This window comes from Rhipicephalus microplus, chromosome 3 (assembly GCF_043290135.1).
Source record: "Rhipicephalus microplus isolate Deutch F79 chromosome 3, USDA_Rmic, whole genome shotgun sequence".
NCBI classification, from domain to species: Eukaryota; Metazoa; Arthropoda; class Arachnida; order Ixodida; family Ixodidae; genus Rhipicephalus; species Rhipicephalus microplus.
Genome location: NC_134702.1, coordinates 169,591,119 through 169,605,240, shown reverse-complemented (window position 1 = coordinate 169,605,240; position 14,122 = coordinate 169,591,119). Strand labels below are relative to the sequence as shown.

Genomic DNA, 14,122 nt, shown 5'->3' with positions numbered 1-14,122 from the left:
GGTAACTCATGGTGCCGTAGTATTACAATAGGCAATAAAAAAGATACCGCTAAAGTTGAGAGCGCTTTGGTGGTGCCGGGGATGGAACCCGGGACTTCTCACATGCAAAGCGAGCGCTCTACCACTGAGCTACACCCCCGTTACATCTGGAACACTCATTAACGAGTTTCTTGGTGCTCATCAGCTTGTTCAAACAATAAAATAATCAATTAGTTGAAATAAACAAAATCGTCTCGTCATTGCTGCCTGATACAGCTTTTTCATCATTGAGAAAAGCTGCATATTTCTATAGTCAAAGAAAATGGCAGCGCTGTTCGATGAAATGTATTTCATGATATACGCACCGGTAACTCGTGGTGCCGTAATATTACAACAGGCAATAAAAAAAGATACCGCTAAATTCGAGAGCGCTTTGGAGGTGCCGGGGATTGAACCCGAGGCTTCTCACATGCAAAGCGAGCGCTCTACCACTGAGCTACACCCCCGTTACATCTGGAGCACTCTTTAACGAGTTTCTTGGTGCTCATCAGCTTGTTCTAACAAAATAACTCAATAGTTGAAATAAACAAAATCATCTCGTCATTGCTGCCTGATACAGTTTTTTCACCATTGAGGAAAGCTGCTTATCTCTATAATCAAAGAAAATGCCAGCGCTGTTCGATGAAATGTATTTCATGATATGCGCACCGGTAACTCATGGTGCCGTAGTATTACAATAGGCAATAAAAAAGATACCGCTAAAGTCGAGAGCGCTTTGGAGGTGCCGGGGACGGAACCCGGGACTTCTCACATGCGAAGCGAGCGCTCTACCACTGAGCTACACCCCCGTTACATCTGGAGCACTGATTAACGAGTTTCTTGGTGCTCATCAGCTTGTTCAAACAATAAAATAATCAATTAGTTGAAATAAACAAAATCGTCTCGTCGTTGCTGCCTGATACAGTTTTTTCATCATTGAGGAAAGCTGCATATTTCTATAGTCAAAGAAAATGGCAGCGCTGTTCGATGAATTGTATTTCATGATATGCGCACCGGTAACTGAAGGTGCCGTAGTATTACAACAGGCAATAAAAAAAGGTACCGCTAAAGTCGAGAGCGCTTTGGAGGTGCCGGGGATATAACCCGGGACTTCTCACATGCAAAGCGAGCGCTCTACCACTGAGCTACACCCCCGTTACATATGGAACACTCATTAACGAGTTTCTTTGTGCTCATCAGCTTGTTCAAACAATAAAATAATCAATTAGTTGAAATAAACAAAATTGTCTCGTCATTGCGGCCTGATACAGTTTTTTTCATCATTGAGGAAAGCCGCTTATCTCTATAGTGAAAGAAAATGGCAGCGCTGTTCGATGAAATGTATTTCATGATATGCGCACCGGTAACTCGTGGTGCCGTAGTATTACAACAGGCAATAAAAAAAGATACCGCTAAAGTCGAGAGCGCTTTCGAGGTGCCGGGGTCTGAACCCAGGACTACTCACAAGCAAAGCGAGCGCTCTACCACTGAGCTACACCCCCATTACATCTGGAGCACTGATTAACGAGTTTCTTGGTGATCATCAGCTTGTTGAAACAATAAAATAATCAATTAGTTGAAATAAACAAAATCGTCTCGTCATTGCTGCCTGATACAGTTTTTTTCATCATTGAGGAAAGCCGCTTATCTCTATAGTGAAAGAAAATGGCAGCGCTGTTCGATGAAATGTATTTCATGATATGCGCACCGGTAACTCGTGATGCCGTAGTATTACAACAGGCAATAAAAAAAGATACCGCTAAAGTCGAGAGCGCTTTGGAGGTGCCGGGCATGAAACCCGGGACTTCTCACATGCAAAGCGAGCGCTCTACCACTGAGCTACACCCCCGTTACATCTGGAGCACTGATTAACGAGTTTCTTGGGGCTCATCAGCTTTTTCAAACAATAAAATAATCAATTAGTTGAAATAAACAAAATCGTCTCGTCATTGCTGCCTGATACAGTTTTTTTCATCATTGAGGAAAGCCGCTTATCTCTATAGTGAAAGAAAATGGCAGCGCTGTTCGATGAAATGTATTTCATGATATGCGCACCGGTAACTCGTGATGCCGTAGTATTGCAACAGGCAATAAAAAAAGATACCGCTAAAGTCGAGAGCGCTTTGGAGGTGCCGGGGATGGAACCCGGGACTTCTCACGTGCAAAGCGAGCGCTCTACCACTGAGCTACACCCCCGTTACATATGGAACACTCATTAACGAGTTTCTTTGTGCTCATCAGCTTGTTCAAACAATAAAATAATCAATTAGTTGAAATAAACAAAATCGTCTCGTCATTGCTGCCTGATACAGTTTTTTCATCATTGAGGAAAGCTGCATATTTCTATAGTCAAAGAAAATGGCAGCGCTGTTTGAGGAATTGTATTTCATGATATGCGCACCGGTAACTCAAGGTGCCGTTGTATTACAACAGGCAATAAAAAAAGATACCGCTAAAGTCGAGAGCGCTTTGGAGGTGCCGGGGATATAACCCGGGACTTCTCACATGCAAAGCGAGCGCTCTACCACTGAGCTACACCCCCGTTACATATGGAACACTCATTAACGAGTTTCTTTGTGCTCATCAGCTTGTTCAAACAATAAAATAATCAATTAGTTGAAATAAACAAAATCGTCTCGTCATTGCTGCCTGATACAGTTTTTTCATCATTGAGGAAAGCTGCATATTTCTATAGTCAAAGAAAATGGCAGCGCTGTTCGATGAAATGTATTTCATGATATACGCACCGGTAACTCGTGGTGCCGTAGTATTACAATAGGCAATAAAAAAGATACCGCTAAAGTTGAGAGCGCTTTGGTGGTGCCGGGGATGGAACCCGAGGCTTCTCACATGCAAAGCGAGCGCTCTACCACTGAGCTACACCCCCGTTACATCTGGGGCACTCATTAAAGCGTTTCTTGGTGCTCATCAGCTTGTTCTAACAATAAAATAATTCTATAGTTAAAATAAACAAAATCATCTCGTCATTGCTGCCTGATACAGTTTTTTCCTCATTGAGGAAAGCTGCATATTTCTATAGTCAAAGAAACTGGCAGCGCTGTTCGATGAATTGTATTTCATGATATGCGCACCGGTAACTCAAGGTGCCGTAGTATTACAACAGGCAATAAAAAAAGATACCGCTAAATTCGAGAGCGCTTTGGAGGTGCCGGGGATTGAACCCGAGGCTTCTCATATGCAAAGCGAGCGCTCTACCACTGAGCTACACCCCCGTTACATATGGAGCACTCTTTAACGAGTTTCTTGGTGCTCATCAGCTTGTTCTAACAAAATAATTCAATAGTTGAAATAAACAAAATCATCTCGTCATTGCTGCCTGATACAGTTTTTTCACCATTGAGGAAAGCTGCTTATCTCTATATTCAAAGAAAATGGCAGCGCTGTTCGATGAAATGTATTTCATGATATGCGCACCGGTAACTCATGGTGCCGTAGTATTACAATAGGCAATAAAAAAGATACCGCTAAAGTTGAGAGCGCTTTGGTGGTGCCGGGGATGGAATCCGGGACTTCTCACATGCAAAGCGAGCGCTCTACCACTGAGCTACACCCCCGTTACATCTGGAACACTCATTAACGAGTTTCTTGGTGCTCATCAGCTTGTTCAAACAATAAAATAATCAATTAGTTGAAATAAACAAAATCGTCTCGTCATTGCTGCCTGATACAGTTTTTTCATCATTGAGAAAAGCTGCATATTTCTATAGTCAAAGAAAATGGCAGCGCTGTTCGATGAAATGTATTTCATGATATACGCACCGGTAACTCGTGGTGCCGTAGTATTACAACAGGCAATAAAAAAAGATACCGCTAAAGTCGAGAGCGCTTTCGAGGTGCCGGGGTCTGAACCCAGGACTACTCACAAGCAAAGCGAGCGCTCTACCACTGAGCTACACCCCCATTACATCTGGAGCACTGATTAACGAGTTTCTTGGTGATCATCAGCTTGTTCAAACAATAAAATAATCAATTAGTTGAAATAAACAAAATCGTCTCGTCATTGCTGCCTGATACAGTTTTTTTCATCATTGAGGAAAGCCGCTTATCTCTATAGTGAAAGAAAATGGCAGCGCTGTTCGATGAAATGTATTTCATGATATGCGCACCGGTAACTCGTGATGCCGTAGTATTACAACAGGCAATAAAAAAAGATACCGCTAAAGTCGAGAGCGCTTTGGAGGTGCCGGGCATGAAACCCGGGACTTCTCACATGCAAAGCGAGCGCTCTACCACTGAGCTACACCCCCGTTACATCTGGAGCACTGATTAACGAGTTTCTTGGGGCTCATCAGCTTGTTCAAACAATAAAATAATCAATTAGTTGAAATAAACAAAATCGTCTCGTCATTGCTGCCTGATACAGTTTTTTTCATCATTGAGGAAAGCCGCTTATCTCTATAGTGAAAGAAAATGGCAGCGCTGTTCGATGAAATGTATTTCATGATATGCGCACCGGTAACTCGTGATGCCGTAGTATTGCAACAGGCAATAAAAAAAGATACCGCTAAAGTCGAGAGCGCTTTGGAGGTGCCGGGGATGGAACCCGGGACTTCTCACGTGCAAAGCGAGCGCTCTACCACTGAGCTACACCCCCGTTACATATGGAACACTCATTAACGAGTTTCTTTGTGCTCATCAGCTTGTTCAAACAATAAAATAATCAATTAGTTGAAATAAACAAAATCGTCTCGTCATTGCTGCCTGATACAGTTTTTTCATCATTGAGGAAAGCTGCATATTTCTATAGTCAAAGAAAATGGCAGCGCTGTTTGAGGAATTGTATTTCATGATATGCGCACCGGTAACTCAAGGTGCCGTTGTATTACAACAGGCAATAAAAAAAGATACCGCTAAAGTCGAGAGCGCTTTGGAGGTGCGGGGATATAACCCGGGACTTCTCACATGCAAAGCGAGCGCTCTACCACTGAGCTACACCCCCGTTACATATGGAACACTCATTAACGAGTTTCTTTGTGCTCATCAGCTTGTTCAAACAATAAAATAATCAATTAGTTGAAATAAACAAAATCGTCTCGTCATTGCTGCCTGATACAGTTTTTTCATCATTGAGGAAAGCTGCATATTTCTATAGTCAAAGAAAATGGCAGCGCTGTTCGATGAAATGTATTTCATGATATACGCACCGGTAACTCGTGGTGCCGTAGTATTACAATAGGCAATAAAAAAGATACCGCTAAAGTTGAGAGCGCTTTGGTGGTGCCGGGGATGGAACCCGAGGCTTCTCACATGCAAAGCGAGCGCTCTACCACTGAGCTACACCCCCGTTACATCTGGGGCACTCATTAAAGCGTTTCTTGGTGCTCATCAGCTTGTTCTAACAATAAAATAATTCTATAGTTAAAATAAACAAAATCATCTCGTCATTGCTGCCTGATACAGTTTTTTCCTCATTGAGGAAAGCTGCATATTTCTATAGTCAAAGAAACTGGCAGCGCTGTTCGATGAATTGTATTTCATGACATGCGCACCGGTAACTCAAGGTGCCGTAGTATTACAACAGGCAATAAAAAAAGATACCGCTAAATTCGAGAGCGCTTTGGAGGTGCCGGGGATTGAACCCGAGGCTTCTCATATGCAAAGCGAGCGCTCTACCACTGAGCTACACCCCCGTTACATATGGAGCACTCTTTAACGAGTTTCTTGGTGCTCATCAGCTTGTTCTAACAAAATAATTCAATAGTTGAAATAAACAAAATCATCTCGTCATTGCTGCCTGATACAGTTTTTTCACCATTGAGGAAAGCTGCTTATCTCTATATTCAAAGAAAATGGCAGCGCTGTTCGATGAAATGTATTTCATGATATGCGCACCGGTAACTCATGGTGCCGTAGTATTACAATAGGCAATAAAAAAGATACCGCTAAAGTTGAGAGCGCTTTGGTGGTGCCGGGGATGGAATCCGGGACTTCTCACATGCAAAGCGAGCGCTCTACCACTGAGCTACACCCCCGTTACATCTGGAACACTCATTAACGAGTTTCTTGGTGCTCATCAGCTTGTTCAAACAATAAAATAATCAATTAGTTGAAATAAACAAAATCGTCTCGTCATTGCTGCCTGATACAGTTTTTTCATCATTGAGAAAAGCTGCATATTTCTATAGTCAAAGAAAATGGCAGCGCTGTTCGATGAAATGTATTTCATGATATACGCACCGGTAACTCGTGGTGCCGTAGTATTACAACAGGCATTAAAAAAAGATACCGCTAAATTCGAGAGCGCTTTGGAGGTGCCGGGGATTGAACCCGAGGCTTCTCACATGCAAAGCGAGCGCTCTACCACTGAGCTACACCCCCGTTACATCTGGAGCACTCTTTAACGAGTTTCTTGGTGCTCATCAGCTTGTTCTAACAAAATAATTCAATAGTTGAAATAAACAAAATCATCTCGTCATTGCTGCCTGATACAGTTTTTTCACCATTGAGGAAAGCTGCTTATCTCTATAATCAAAGAAAATGCCAGCGCTGTTCGATGAAATGTATTTCATGATATGCGCACCGGTAACTCATGGTGCCGTAGTATTACAATAGGCAATAAAAAAGATACCGCTAAAGTCGAGAGCGCTTTGGAGGTGCCGGGGATTGAACCCGAGACTTCTCACATGCAAAGCGAGCGCTCCACCACTGAGCTACACCCCCGTTACATCTGGAACACTCACTAACAAGTTTCTTGGTGCTCATCAGCTTGTTCTAACAATAAAATAATTCAATAGTTGAAATAAACAAAATCATCTCGTCATTGCTGCCTGATACAGTTTTTTCCTCATTGAGGAAAGCTGCATATTTCTATAGTCAAAGAAAATGGCAGCGCTGTTCGGTGAATTGTATTTCATGATATGCGCACCGGTAACTCAAGGTGCCGTAGTATTACAACAGGCAATAAAAAAAGATACCGCTAAGTCGACAGCGCTTTGGAGGTGCCGGGAATATAACCCGGGACTTCTCACATGCAAAGCGAGCGCTCTACCACTGAGCTACACCCCCGTTACATCTGGAGCACTCTTTAACGAGTTTCTTGGTGCTCATCAGCTTGTTCTAACAAAATAATTCAATAGTTGAAATAAACAAAATCATCTCGTCATTGCTGCCTGATACAGTTTTTTCACCATTGAGGAAAGCTGCTTATCTCTATAATCAAAGAAAATGCCAGCGCTGTTCGATGAGATGTATTTCATGATATGCGCACCGGTAACTCATGGTGCCGTAGTATTACAATAGGCAATAAAAAAGATACCGCTAAAGTCGAGAGCGCTTTGGAGGTGCCGGGGACGGAACCCGGGACTTCTCACATGCGAAGCGAGCGCTCTACCACTGAGCTACACCCCCGTTACATCTGGAGCACTGATTAACGAGTTTCTTGGTGCTCATCAGCTTGTTCAAACAATAAAATAATCAATTAGTTGAAATAAACAAAATCGTCTCGTCATTGCTGCCTGATACAGTTTTTTCATCATTGAGGAAAGCTGCATATTTCTATAGTCAAAGAAAATGGCAGCGCTGTTCGATGAATTGTATTTCATGATATGCGCACCGGTAACTGAAGGTGCCGTAGTATTACAACAGGCAATAAAAAAAGGTACCGCTAAAGTCGAGAGCGCTTTGGAGGTGCCGGGGATATAACCCGGGACTTCTCACATGCAAAGCGAGCGCTCTACCACTGAGCTACCCCCGTTACATATGGAACACTCATTAACAAGTTTCTTTGTGCTCATCAGCTTGTTCAAACAATAAAATAATCAATTAGTTGAAATAAACAAAATTGTCTCGTCATTGCTGCCTGATACAGTTTTTTTCATCATTGAGGAAAGCCGCTTATCTCTATAGTGAAAGAAAATGGCAGCGCTGTTCGATGAAATGTATTTCATGATATGCGCACCGGTAACTCGTGGTGCCGTAGTATTACAACAGGCAATAAAAAAAGATACCGCTAAAGTCGAGAGCGCTTTCGAGGTGCCGGGGTCTGAACCCAGGACTACTCACAAGCAAAGCGAGCGCTCTACCACTGAGCTACACCCCCATTACATCTGGAGCACTGATTAACGAGTTTCTTGGTGATCATCAGCTTGTTCAAACAATAAAATAATCAATTAGTTGAAATAAACAAAATCGTCTCGTCATTGCTGCCTGATACAGTTTTTTTCATCATTGAGGAAAGCCGCTTATCTCTATAGTGAAAGAAAATGGCAGCGCTGTTCGATGAAATGTATTTCATGATATGCGCACCGGTAACTCGTGATGCCGTAGTATTACAACAGGCAATAAAAAAAGATACCGCTAAAGTCGAGAGCGCTTTGGAGGTGCCGGGGATGAAACCCGGGACTTCTCACATGCAAAGCGAGCGCTCTACCACTGAGCTACACCCCCGTTACATCTGGAGCACTGATTAACGAGTTTCTTGGGGCTCATCAGCTTGTTCAAACAATAAAATAATCAATTAGTTGAAATAAACAAAATCGTCTCGTCACTGCTGCCTGATACAGTTTTTTTCATCATTGAGGAAAGCCGCTTATCTCTATAGTGAAAGAAAATGGCAGCGCTGTTCGATGAAATGTATTTCATGATATGCGCACCGGTAACTCGTGATGCCGTAGTATTGCAACAGGCAATAAAAAAAGATACCGCTAAAGTCGAGAGCGCTTTGGAGGTGCCGGGGATGGAACCCGGGACTTCTCACGTGCAACGCGAGCGCTCTACCACTGAGCTACACCCCCGTTACATATGGAACACTCATTAACGAGTTTCTTTGTGCTCATCAGCTTGTTCAAACAATAAAATAATCAATTAGTTGAAATAAACAAAATCGTCTCGTCATTGCTGCCTGATACAGTTTTTTCATCATTGAGGAAAGCTGCATATTTCTATAGTCAAAGAAAATGGCAGCGCTGTTTGAGGAATTGTATTTCATGATATGCGCACCGGTAACTCAAGGTGCCGTTGTATTACAACAGGCAATAAAAAAAGATACCGCTAAAGTCGAGAGCGCTTTGGAGGTGCCGGGGATATAACCCGGGACTTCTCACATGCAAAGCGAGCGCTCTACCACTGAGCTACACCCCCGTTACATATGGAACACTCATTAACGAGTTTCTTTGTGCTCATCAGCTTGTTCAAACAATAAAATAATCAATTAGTTGAAATAAACAAAATCGTCTCGTCATTGCTGCCTGATACAGTTTTTTCATCATTGAGGAAAGCTGCATATTTCTATAGTCAAAGAAAATGGCAGCGCTGTTCGATGAAATGTATTTCATGATATACGCACCGGTAACTCGTGGTGCCGTAGTATTACAATAGGCAATAAAAAAGATACCGCTAAAGTTGAGAGCGCTTTGGTGGTGCCGGGGATGGAACCCGAGGCTTCTCACATGCAAAGCGAGCGCTCTACCACTGAGCTACACCCCCGTTACATCTGGGGCACTCATTAAAGCGTTTCTTGGTGCTCATCAGCTTGTTCTAACAATAAAATAATTCTATAGTTAAAATAAACAAAATCATCTCGTCATTGCTGCCTGATACAGTTTTTTCCTCATTGAGGAAAGCTGCATATTTCTATAGTCAAAGAAACTGGCAGCGCTGTTCGATGAATTGTATTTCATGATATGCGCACCGGTAACTCAAGGTGCCGTAGTATTACAACAGGCAATAAAAAAAGATACCGCTAAATTCGAGAGCGCTTTGGAGGTGCCGGGGATTGAACCCGAGGCTTCTCATATGCAAAGCGAGCGCTCTACCACTCAGCTACACCCCCGTTACATCTGGAGCACTCTTTAACGAGTTTCTTGGTGCTCATCAGCTTGTTCTAACAAAATAATTCAATAGTTGAAATAAACAAAATCATCTCGTCATTGCTGCCTGATACAGTTTTTTCAACATTGAGGAAAGCTGCTTATCTCGATAGTCAAAGAAAATGGCAGCGCTGTTCGATGAAATGTATTTCATGATATGCGCACCGGTAACTCATGGTGCCGTAGTATTACAATAGGCAATAAAAAAGATACCGCTAAAGTTGAGAGCGCTTTGGTGGTGCCGGGGATGGAACCCGGGACGTCTCACATGCAAAGCGAGCGCTCTACCACTGAGCTACACCCCCGTTACATCTGGAACACTCATTAACGAGTTTCTTGGTGCTCATCAGCTTGTTCAAACAATAAAATAATCAATTAGTTGAAATAAACAAAATCGTCTCGTCATTGCTGCCTGATACAGTTTTTTCATCATTGAGAAAAGCTGCATATTTCTATAGTCAAAGAAAATGGCAGCGCTGTTCGATGAAATGTATTTCATGATATACGCACCGGTAACTCGTGGTGTTGTAGTATTACAACAGGCAATAAAAAAAGATACCGCTAAATTCGAGAGCGCTTTGGAGGTGCCGGGGATTGAACCCGAGGCTTCTCACATGCAAAGCGAGCGCTCTACCACTGAGCTACACCCCCGTTACATCTGGAGCACTCTTTAACGAGTTTCTTGGTGCTCATCAGCTTGTTCTAACAAAATAATTCAATAGTTGAAATAAACAAAATCATCTCGTCATTGCTGCCTGATACAGTTTTTTCACCATTGAGGAAAGCTGCTTATCTCTATAATCAAAGAAAATGCCAGCGCTGTTCGATGAAATGTATTTCATGATATGCGCACCGGTAACTCATGGTGCCGTAGTATTACAATAGGCAATAAAAAAGATACCGCTAAAGTCGAGAGCGCTTTGGAGGTGCCGGGGATTGAACCCGAGACTTCTCACATGCAAAGCGAGCGCTCCACCACTGAGCTACACCCCCGTTACATCTGGAACACTCACTAACAAGTTTCTTGGTCCTCATCAGCTTGTTCTAACAATAAAATAATTCAATAGTTGAAATAAACAAAATCATCTCGTCATTGCTGCCTGATACAGTTTTTTCCTCATTGAGGAAAGCTGCATATTTCTATAGTCAAAGAAAATGGCAGCGCTGTTCGGTGAATTGTATTTCATGATATGCGCACCGGTAACTCAAGGTGCCGTAGTATTACAACAGGCAATAAAAAAAGATACCGCTAAGTCGACAGCGCTTTGGAGGTGCCGGGAATATAACCCGGGACTTCTCACATGCAAAGCGAGCGCTCTACCATTGAGCTACACCCCCGTTACATCTGGAACACTCATTAACGAGTTTCTTGGTGCTCATCAGCTTGTTCTAACAAAATAATTCAATAGTTGAAATAAACAAAATCATCTCGTCATTGCTGCCTGATACAGTTTTTTCACCATTGAGGAAAGCTGCTTATCTCTATAATCAAAGAAAATGCCAGCGCTGTTCGATGAAATGTATTTCATGATATGCGCACCGGCAACTCATGGTGCCGTAGTATTACAATAGGCAATAAAAAAGATACCGCTAAAGTCGAGAGCGCTTTGGAGGTGCCGGGGACGGAACCCGGGACTTCTCACATGCGAAGCGAGCGCTCTACCACTGAGCTACACCCCCGTTACATCTGGAGCACTGATTAACGAGTTTCTTGGTGCTCATCAGCTTGTTCAAACAATAAAATAATCAATTAGTTGAAATAAACAAAATCGTCTCGTCATTGCTGCCTGATACAGTTTTTTCATCATTGAGGAAAGCTGCATATTTCTATAGTCAAAGAAAATGGCAGCGCTGTTCGATGAATTGTATTTCATGATATGCGCACCGGTAACTGAAGGTGCCGTAGTATTACAACAGGCAATAAAAAAAGGTACCGCTAAAGTCGAGAGCGCTTTGGAGGTGCCGGGGATATAACCCGGGACTTCTCACATGCAAAGCGAGCGCTCTACCACTGAGCTACACCCCCGTTACATATGGAACACTCATTAACGAGTTTCTTTGTGCTCATCAGCTTGTTCAAACAATAAAATAATCAATTAGTTGAAATAAACAAAATTGTCTCGTCATTGCTGCCTGATACAGTTTTTTTCATCATTGAGGAAAGCCGCTTATCTCTATAGTGAAAGAAAATGGCAGCGCTGTTCGATGAAATGTATTTCATGATATGCGCACCGGTAACTCGTGGTGCCGTAGTATTACAACAGGCAATAAAAAAAAGATACCGCTAAAGTCGAGAGCGCTTTCGAGGTGCCGGGGTCTGAACCCAGGACTACTCACAAGCAAAGCGAGCGCTCTACCACTGAGCTACACCCCCATTACATCTGGAGCACTGATTAACGAGTTTCTTGGTGATCATCAGCTTGTTCAAACAATAAAATAATCAATTAGTTGAAATAAACAAAATCGTCTCGTCATTGCTGCCTGATACAGTTTTTTTCATCATTGAGGAAAGCCGCTTATCTCTATAGTGAAAGAAAATGGCAGCGCTGTTCGATGAAATGTATTTCATGATATGCGCACCGGTAACTCGTGATGCCGTAGTATTACAACAGGCAATAAAAAAAGATACCGCTAAAGTCGAGAGCGCTTTGGAGGTGCCGGGGATGAAACCCCGGACTTCTCACATGCAAAGCGAGCGCTCTACCACTGAGCTACACCCCCGTTACATATGGAACACTCATTAACGAGTTTCTTTGTGCTCATCAGCTTGTTCAAACAATAAAATAATCAATTAGTTGAAATAAACAAAATCGTCTCGTCATTGCTGCCTGATACAGTTTTTTCATCATTGAGGAAAGCTGCATATTTCTATAGTCAAAGAAAATGGCAGCGCTGTTTGAGGAATTGTATTTCATGATATGCGCACCGGTAACTCAAGGTGCCGTTGTATTACAACAGGCAATAAAAAAAGATACCGCTAAAGTCGAGAGCGCTTTGGAGGTGCCGGGGATATAACCCGGGACTTCTCACATGCAAAGCGAGCGCTCTACCACTGAGCTACACCCCCGTTACATATGGAACACTCATTAACGAGTTTCTTTGTGCTCATCAGCTTGTTCAAACAATAAAATAATCAATTAGTTGAAATAAACAAAATCGTCTCGTCATTGCTGCCTGATACAGTTTTTTCATCATTGAGGAAAGCTGCATATTTCTATAGTCAAAGAAAATGGCAGCGCTGTTCGATGAAATGTATTTCATGATATACGCACCGGTAACTCGTGGTGCCGTAGTATTACAATAGGCAATAAAAAAGATACCGCTAAAGTTGAGAGCGCTTTGGTGGTGCCGGGGATGGAACCCGAGGCTTCTCACATGCAAAGCGAGCGCTCTACCACTGAGCTACACCCCCGTTACATCTGGGGCACTCATTAAAGCGTTTCTTGGTGCTCATCAGCTTGTTCTAACAAAATAATTCAATAGTTGAAATAAACAAAATCATCTCGTCATTGCTGCCTGATACAGTTTTTTCACCATTGAGGAAAGCTGCTTATATCTATAGTCAAAGAAAATGGCAGCGCTGTTCGATGAAATGTATTTCATGATATACGCACCGGTAACTCGTGGTGCCGTAGTATTACAATAGGCAATAAAAAAGATACCGCTAAAGTTGAGAGCGCTTTGGTGGTGCCGGGGATGGAACCCGAGGCTTCTCACATGCAAAGCGAGCGCTCTACCACTGAGCTACACCCCCGTTACATCTGGGGCACTCATTAAAGCGTTTCTTGGTGCTCATCAGCTTGTTCTAACAATAAAATAATTCTATAGTTAAAATAAACAAAATCATCTCGTCATTGCTGCCTGATACAGTTTTTTCCTCATTGAGGAAAGCTGCATATTTCTATAGTCAAAGAAACTGGCAGCGCTGTTCGATGAATTGTATTTCATGATATGCGCACCGGTAACTCAAGGTGCCGTAGTATTACAACAGGCAACAAAAAAAGATACCGCTAAATTCGAGAGCGCTTTGGAGGTGCCGGGGATTGAACCCGAGGCTTCTCATATGCAAAGCGAGCGCTCTACCACTGAGCTACACCCCCGTTACATCTGGAGCACTCTTTAACGAGTTTCTTGGTGCTCATCAGCTTGTTCTAACAAAATAATTCAATAGTTGAAATAAACAAAATCATCTCGTCATTGCTGCCTGATACAGTTTTTTCACCATTGAGGAAAGCTGCTTATATCTATAGTCAAAGAAAATGGCAGCGCTGTTCGAT

The 14,122-nt window shown here is 42.6% G+C and overlaps 33 non-coding genes across 33 annotated transcripts; all 33 read right to left on the bottom strand.

Moving 5' to 3' along the window:
• Positions 1–67: 67 nt before the first annotated feature.
• Positions 68–139, bottom strand: TRNAA-UGC (transfer RNA alanine (anticodon UGC)). The gene has a single exon. It is a non-coding gene; the product is annotated as a tRNA-Ala (tRNA).
• A 274-nt stretch (positions 140–413) lies between these two features.
• Positions 414–485, bottom strand: TRNAA-UGC (transfer RNA alanine (anticodon UGC)). Its single transcript has one exon. It is a non-coding gene; the product is annotated as a tRNA-Ala (tRNA).
• Positions 486–755: 270 nt separating this feature from the next.
• TRNAA-CGC (transfer RNA alanine (anticodon CGC)) lies at positions 756–827 on the bottom strand. Its single transcript has one exon. It is a non-coding gene; the product is annotated as a tRNA-Ala (tRNA).
• A 274-nt stretch (positions 828–1,101) lies between these two features.
• On the bottom strand, positions 1,102–1,173 carry TRNAA-UGC (transfer RNA alanine (anticodon UGC)). The gene has a single exon. It is a non-coding gene; the product is annotated as a tRNA-Ala (tRNA).
• Positions 1,174–1,795: 622 nt separating this feature from the next.
• Positions 1,796–1,867, bottom strand: TRNAA-UGC (transfer RNA alanine (anticodon UGC)). Its single transcript has one exon. It is a non-coding gene; the product is annotated as a tRNA-Ala (tRNA).
• Positions 1,868–2,142: 275 nt separating this feature from the next.
• On the bottom strand, positions 2,143–2,214 carry TRNAA-UGC (transfer RNA alanine (anticodon UGC)). Its single transcript has one exon. It is a non-coding gene; the product is annotated as a tRNA-Ala (tRNA).
• Positions 2,215–2,488: 274 nt separating this feature from the next.
• Positions 2,489–2,560, bottom strand: TRNAA-UGC (transfer RNA alanine (anticodon UGC)). The gene has a single exon. It is a non-coding gene; the product is annotated as a tRNA-Ala (tRNA).
• A 273-nt stretch (positions 2,561–2,833) lies between these two features.
• On the bottom strand, positions 2,834–2,905 carry TRNAA-UGC (transfer RNA alanine (anticodon UGC)). The gene has a single exon. It is a non-coding gene; the product is annotated as a tRNA-Ala (tRNA).
• Positions 2,906–3,179: 274 nt separating this feature from the next.
• TRNAA-UGC (transfer RNA alanine (anticodon UGC)) lies at positions 3,180–3,251 on the bottom strand. The gene has a single exon. It is a non-coding gene; the product is annotated as a tRNA-Ala (tRNA).
• A 270-nt stretch (positions 3,252–3,521) lies between these two features.
• Positions 3,522–3,593, bottom strand: TRNAA-UGC (transfer RNA alanine (anticodon UGC)). Its single transcript has one exon. It is a non-coding gene; the product is annotated as a tRNA-Ala (tRNA).
• A 621-nt stretch (positions 3,594–4,214) lies between these two features.
• Positions 4,215–4,286, bottom strand: TRNAA-UGC (transfer RNA alanine (anticodon UGC)). Its single transcript has one exon. It is a non-coding gene; the product is annotated as a tRNA-Ala (tRNA).
• A 275-nt stretch (positions 4,287–4,561) lies between these two features.
• On the bottom strand, positions 4,562–4,633 carry TRNAA-UGC (transfer RNA alanine (anticodon UGC)). Its single transcript has one exon. It is a non-coding gene; the product is annotated as a tRNA-Ala (tRNA).
• A 618-nt stretch (positions 4,634–5,251) lies between these two features.
• TRNAA-UGC (transfer RNA alanine (anticodon UGC)) lies at positions 5,252–5,323 on the bottom strand. Its single transcript has one exon. It is a non-coding gene; the product is annotated as a tRNA-Ala (tRNA).
• A 274-nt stretch (positions 5,324–5,597) lies between these two features.
• TRNAA-UGC (transfer RNA alanine (anticodon UGC)) lies at positions 5,598–5,669 on the bottom strand. Its single transcript has one exon. It is a non-coding gene; the product is annotated as a tRNA-Ala (tRNA).
• A 270-nt stretch (positions 5,670–5,939) lies between these two features.
• Positions 5,940–6,011, bottom strand: TRNAA-UGC (transfer RNA alanine (anticodon UGC)). The gene has a single exon. It is a non-coding gene; the product is annotated as a tRNA-Ala (tRNA).
• Positions 6,012–6,285: 274 nt separating this feature from the next.
• Positions 6,286–6,357, bottom strand: TRNAA-UGC (transfer RNA alanine (anticodon UGC)). The gene has a single exon. It is a non-coding gene; the product is annotated as a tRNA-Ala (tRNA).
• Positions 6,358–6,627: 270 nt separating this feature from the next.
• Positions 6,628–6,699, bottom strand: TRNAA-UGC (transfer RNA alanine (anticodon UGC)). The gene has a single exon. It is a non-coding gene; the product is annotated as a tRNA-Ala (tRNA).
• Positions 6,700–6,972: 273 nt separating this feature from the next.
• On the bottom strand, positions 6,973–7,044 carry TRNAA-UGC (transfer RNA alanine (anticodon UGC)). Its single transcript has one exon. It is a non-coding gene; the product is annotated as a tRNA-Ala (tRNA).
• A 270-nt stretch (positions 7,045–7,314) lies between these two features.
• On the bottom strand, positions 7,315–7,386 carry TRNAA-CGC (transfer RNA alanine (anticodon CGC)). Its single transcript has one exon. It is a non-coding gene; the product is annotated as a tRNA-Ala (tRNA).
• A 966-nt stretch (positions 7,387–8,352) lies between these two features.
• On the bottom strand, positions 8,353–8,424 carry TRNAA-UGC (transfer RNA alanine (anticodon UGC)). Its single transcript has one exon. It is a non-coding gene; the product is annotated as a tRNA-Ala (tRNA).
• A 275-nt stretch (positions 8,425–8,699) lies between these two features.
• TRNAA-UGC (transfer RNA alanine (anticodon UGC)) lies at positions 8,700–8,771 on the bottom strand. The gene has a single exon. It is a non-coding gene; the product is annotated as a tRNA-Ala (tRNA).
• A 274-nt stretch (positions 8,772–9,045) lies between these two features.
• TRNAA-UGC (transfer RNA alanine (anticodon UGC)) lies at positions 9,046–9,117 on the bottom strand. Its single transcript has one exon. It is a non-coding gene; the product is annotated as a tRNA-Ala (tRNA).
• Positions 9,118–9,390: 273 nt separating this feature from the next.
• TRNAA-UGC (transfer RNA alanine (anticodon UGC)) lies at positions 9,391–9,462 on the bottom strand. The gene has a single exon. It is a non-coding gene; the product is annotated as a tRNA-Ala (tRNA).
• Positions 9,463–10,078: 616 nt separating this feature from the next.
• Positions 10,079–10,150, bottom strand: TRNAA-UGC (transfer RNA alanine (anticodon UGC)). The gene has a single exon. It is a non-coding gene; the product is annotated as a tRNA-Ala (tRNA).
• A 274-nt stretch (positions 10,151–10,424) lies between these two features.
• Positions 10,425–10,496, bottom strand: TRNAA-UGC (transfer RNA alanine (anticodon UGC)). Its single transcript has one exon. It is a non-coding gene; the product is annotated as a tRNA-Ala (tRNA).
• A 270-nt stretch (positions 10,497–10,766) lies between these two features.
• Positions 10,767–10,838, bottom strand: TRNAA-UGC (transfer RNA alanine (anticodon UGC)). Its single transcript has one exon. It is a non-coding gene; the product is annotated as a tRNA-Ala (tRNA).
• Positions 10,839–11,111: 273 nt separating this feature from the next.
• Positions 11,112–11,183, bottom strand: TRNAA-UGC (transfer RNA alanine (anticodon UGC)). Its single transcript has one exon. It is a non-coding gene; the product is annotated as a tRNA-Ala (tRNA).
• A 270-nt stretch (positions 11,184–11,453) lies between these two features.
• On the bottom strand, positions 11,454–11,525 carry TRNAA-CGC (transfer RNA alanine (anticodon CGC)). The gene has a single exon. It is a non-coding gene; the product is annotated as a tRNA-Ala (tRNA).
• Positions 11,526–11,799: 274 nt separating this feature from the next.
• Positions 11,800–11,871, bottom strand: TRNAA-UGC (transfer RNA alanine (anticodon UGC)). Its single transcript has one exon. It is a non-coding gene; the product is annotated as a tRNA-Ala (tRNA).
• A 969-nt stretch (positions 11,872–12,840) lies between these two features.
• TRNAA-UGC (transfer RNA alanine (anticodon UGC)) lies at positions 12,841–12,912 on the bottom strand. Its single transcript has one exon. It is a non-coding gene; the product is annotated as a tRNA-Ala (tRNA).
• A 273-nt stretch (positions 12,913–13,185) lies between these two features.
• On the bottom strand, positions 13,186–13,257 carry TRNAA-UGC (transfer RNA alanine (anticodon UGC)). Its single transcript has one exon. It is a non-coding gene; the product is annotated as a tRNA-Ala (tRNA).
• Positions 13,258–13,527: 270 nt separating this feature from the next.
• TRNAA-UGC (transfer RNA alanine (anticodon UGC)) lies at positions 13,528–13,599 on the bottom strand. Its single transcript has one exon. It is a non-coding gene; the product is annotated as a tRNA-Ala (tRNA).
• Positions 13,600–13,873: 274 nt separating this feature from the next.
• On the bottom strand, positions 13,874–13,945 carry TRNAA-UGC (transfer RNA alanine (anticodon UGC)). Its single transcript has one exon. It is a non-coding gene; the product is annotated as a tRNA-Ala (tRNA).
• Positions 13,946–14,122: the final 177 nt, after the last annotated feature.